This window comes from Cebus imitator, unplaced genomic scaffold (assembly GCF_001604975.1).
Source record: "Cebus imitator isolate Cc_AM_T3 unplaced genomic scaffold, Cebus_imitator-1.0 Scaffold145, whole genome shotgun sequence".
Classification (NCBI taxonomy): Eukaryota; Metazoa; Chordata; class Mammalia; order Primates; family Cebidae; genus Cebus; species Cebus imitator.
The window spans coordinates 3,356,672-3,361,149 of NW_016107460.1; the positions used below are offsets into that span (position 1 = coordinate 3,356,672).

The window sequence follows — 4,478 nt, forward strand, 5'->3', positions numbered from 1 at the left end:
CGAGCACCAGAGCCGGACCCTGTCCCAGAGCCAGACCGAGCACCAGAGCCGGACCCTGTCCCAGAGCCAGACCGAGCACCAGAGCCGGACCCTGTGTGAAAACAAAACAAAAAAAGCTTTAGCAGCAGAGAACTTGGACAGCATGGGCTGAAGGGCTAAGTCTCTTTCTGCTGCAGATTCTGGGTCTCCAAGGGATATAAACCTGTCCACTGTCCAACAACGGCAGAAACCAGCCCTTACGCAGCACTCACCGCACAAAGCGATTTACACACACAAACTGATTCCACTAACTTCAGCAATGCCTCTTATCACCCCACTTTAAAGATGAGAAAAAGACTTGCCCACGATCACACGATGAGTAGCGGCAGGGTCCGGCCTGGGCCCGGCCCTCTGGCTCCAGGGTGAACTGGTGTCTGGTGGTTTTCAGCTGGAGCTGATCATACTACATGCTTTGCAACATTCAACAAATGTATTCAGCATGTCTGGCTAACCCCGTAAAATCTTACAGAAATTCTCAATTTAAGCAGCAAAGGCAAAGAGCAGTGGCTCACACCTGTAATCCCAGCACTTTGGAAGGCTAAGGCCGGAGGATCACTTGAGGGCAGGAGTTCGAGACCAGCCTGGGCAACACGGTGAAACCCCTTACAGAAATCAGTCGGGCATGGCGGCACGTGCCCGATCCCAGCTGCCTGGGAGGCAGGTGGGAGGATCGCTTGATCCAGGAGGTTGAGGCTGCAGGGAGCCGTAACTGTGTCACCACACCCCAGCCTGGATGACAGAGCAAGACCCCACCTCAAAAAAAAAAAAAAAGTAAAGACATTGGATTTAAAAAATAAATCTACCCTTAAATATTAGACTATTAAGTAAAATTAGTAAGTGTGTTGTAGAATTTTCTAGCATGCCTAGAAGTAAAACGTATGCTGACCAGAGGACGCAGTGTAACTGGAGTCCTCTAAGGTTCTGGAAGTCCAGGAATATTTTTAAATGAGAACCACAGTAAGTTAAACAGACATATTTAATCTCCAGAGCAACCACTTAAAAAAAACACAAGGCCAGACGTGGTGGTTCATGCCTGTAATCCCAGCACTTTGGGAGGCCAAGGTGGGCAGATCACGAGGTCAGGAGTTCAAGACCAGCCTGACCAACATGGGGAAACCCCATCTTTACTAAAAACAAAAATTAGCCAGGTGTGGTGGCACATTCCTGTAGTCCCAGCTACTTGGGAGGCTGAGGCAGGAGAATCACTTGAACCCCGGAGGGAGGCTGCAGTGAGCCTCCTGGGCAACAGAGTGAGACTCTGCCTCAAAAAACAAAACAAAACAAAATAAAAAACAAACACAAAGAGGCAGAACTAAAAAGCAGAGGAGATAAAACTGAATTAAAAAAAGAAAACCTGATTCACCTACAAAGGAAGGAAGGAAAGGAGGAACAGGGAAAAGGGAGGTGGAAAAACAGAAATCAAACCTAAAGATGGTGGACGTCAACCCAAACAATCTGAAACCTGCATCAACTACAAATGGCTGAGTACTTCAACTAAGAAGTATCGATTAATGTCACTAATTATTAGGGAAATGCAAATCAAAACCAAAATGAAACACTACTCCACGCCCATTATGGCTAGCAGCACAAAAACAGAAATAAATGCTGGCAAGCATGTGGAGAAATTAGAAGCCTTGTGTACTCTGCTGAGAATAGAAAATGGTATAGCTGGTGTGGAAAACAGGACGTCGGTTTCTCAAAAAATTAATCGCACACACAAAATTAAACACAGAATATGACTCTACGACTCGGCAACTTTACTTCTGGGTCTCGACCCCAAAGAACTGGAAGCCAGGACTCCAAGAGACGTCTGTGCAACCACGTCCGTAGCAGCCCCGTTCACAACTGCCAAACGGTGGAGGCGCGTGCCACCCACAGATGAATGGATAAACAGAACGTGGTCTAAACACCCAGCGGAATATTATACAACCCTGAAGAGCAAGAAACTTTTCACACATGCTGCAACAGGGATGAACCCTGAAAACACTATGCTGGGAGAAAGCAGCCCATCACGACAGACAAACACCGTGTGATTCCACTCACAGGAGGTTCCCGGGGTCGCCAAACTCAGAGACGGAAAAGAGAATGGTGGTTGCCAGGGGCTGGGGCGGGGAGGAATAAATGGGGAGCGCGTATTTAAGGGAGCAGTTTCCTTTCCTCTTTTCTCCTTTCTTTCCCTTTCCTCCTTTTCAACGTTTCTTTCTTTCTTTGAGAGACAGGGGTTCGCTCTGCGGCCCAGGCTGGAGTGCAGTGGTGCCACCTTGAACTCCTGGGCTCAAGCGACCCCCGCCTCAGCCTCCCGAGTAGCTAGGACTACATTCCTGCCACCACATCGGGCGAATTTTATTTTTGTTTTTTGGTAAAAATTGGTGTTTTGCTATATTTCCCAGGCTGGTCTCAAACTCCTGGGTTCAAGTGATCCTCCCCTAGTGTCTTAATGCAATGTGCACTAAATAAACATGAGGTAAAACAGGACCCATGTCCACTGGGGTGAGACTTCACATTTACACGTGCGACCACCCGGCCCACATGGAGAGAGGTGGGGGGACTCCCGCCGTGAGCATCCTCTGTACACCAGCAGCGCCAGTCCGGTCAGTGGTCTCTCATCAGAAGCTATGGAAAGTGAGGCTGTGGTTTTAGGGCATGGAGACACAGGTGGGGGTCAGTGCCTGGCAGACAGCGAGCCGCCAGTTTCCACAGGCTTGTCTCAGGCCAGGACGGCCGCCGGGGCGCGTGCATCCCTTAGGTGTGGGTGTGACTCACCCTTGCCTGCATGGCCTTGGGTCCCGATTCTGTCTCGGCGTCTTGTTACCATAGAGTGTGTCCATCTCGTGAGTCACACTTTAACACGAACGCGCTCGGCTGTGTCTAAGCCAAAAAAGCAAGGGCGTATAACCAGGGGTCCCACCTCCCATCCTTTTATGGCCAGAAACTCGAGTTTTAAGATTCCTCTGGGGTCCCCTTGGCCAAGGGGCGGCTTGTTCAGTCAGCCAGGGACTTGGCTTTTGTTCTTGGTTTATGACGCCATTGAGACAAAGAACAGGCAAAGGATGGGAGGGTCCGCAGTGTGTGAGCCTGCCAAAAGCCGTGCACGGAATACCTAAAGGACGTCCACAATTCGGTCACCAGAAACATGGGCAAAGGACGTGCCCAGAGCTCAGAAAACGTGCGAATAGCAAGAGGCGGGTGGAAAATGCCCGACACGGGTCAGCGCCGTGGAAATGCCATGAACGCCACGATGAAACAGCAAGCGGCACCGACAGCTGGACCTTCACCCCTGGGATGCCACCCACAGCCACACACGTTCCCAGGAGAAACAAGCACACATGACCACCCAACACCGGCACAGAGAGACGCGTGACGTCTTCAGACACTGGACACCCACCCACGTTTCCACAGATGAGGAACGCACGGCAGCGTACCCCACACCAGCTGCGTGCGTGAGACGCTCAAAAACAGTCCCCCCCAAACTGTGGCAGACACAAGGCCACACGCACACGTGACTCCTGACACTCCACACCAGACGCTCGCACGGTGCCTCAGAGAAGCTCAAAAACAGTCCTCCGGAGCCGACACAAAGCCGCGCACGTGAGACTCCAGACACCTGGGAGTGGTGGAGAAATGCAGCCCTGCTCCTGTCCGGCGTGGCAGGCGGGGGCTGGAGTAGCTGCGGGGCGACCTCCACGCATCACAGGCAGACTCTGCATCCTGACAGGTGTGTGGATGCCTCTGTCAAAACAACTGAACGGGACACAAGAGCTGTGCGTTCCGTTGCATGTAAGTTATGCCTCAGTAACTAAATAGATGCATTTTCTATTTTGAAAACCTTATTGGAGCCAACAAGCTTAGTAATGGGGTGAAAACGTCTACAAGGCAATGAAAAATGTGGTGAGAAAGTAAACTGTGCTAGACACTCTTCACGGCAGGTGTGGTGGCCCGGGCCTGTAATCCCAGCATTTTGGGAGGATCGCTTGAGCCCAGGCAAGGCCAGCACCAGCTGGACAACACAGTGAGGCCCCTGGGCTTGGTGGTGCACACCTGTGGCCCCCAGCTATTTGGGAGGCTGAGGTGAAAGACCTCTTAAGCCCAGGGGGTGGAGGCTACAGTGAACCATGACCCCACCTCAACAACAACAACAAAAAAAAAAATCTGTTTCAATGAAGAAATGATGCCTCAGGTCGCTGTGAGTTTACAGAAGTCACATCCTGCAAGACAACCCTGCAAAAACCACCAGCTGGGGCGGTGGGTCAGCGACACCAAGGCTCCCCGAAACTCCAGCCCCACAGGCAGCTGGACTAAAATCGGGGGTGGGGGCAGATCATAAGTGGGTTCTCCCACTGAGGAAGCTCGGTACACGCCCCCACGGGTTTCTCACGCTGCGGAACCTGGGTACACACGAGCGGGTTTCTCACACTGCAGAACCTGGGTACACACCCCTG

The 4,478-nt window shown here is 51.7% G+C and overlaps 1 protein-coding gene across 10 annotated transcripts in view; it reads right to left on the minus strand.

Annotated features, from left to right (window-relative positions):
• Window positions 1-4,478, minus strand: part of CUNH1orf159 (chromosome unknown C1orf159 homolog) — a 31,347-nt gene that overhangs the window by 23,488 nt on the left and 3,381 nt on the right. The window contains exon 1 of one of the 10 annotated variants that reach the window (XM_037743467.1): window positions 2,803-2,921. The exons of the other annotated variants lie outside the window; for them this stretch is intronic. The gene's annotated coding sequence lies outside the window, so the exon portion shown is untranslated. Of the gene's footprint in view, window positions 1-2,802; window positions 2,922-4,478 lie in introns of those variants that run through there. 10 annotated transcript variants of the gene reach the window in all.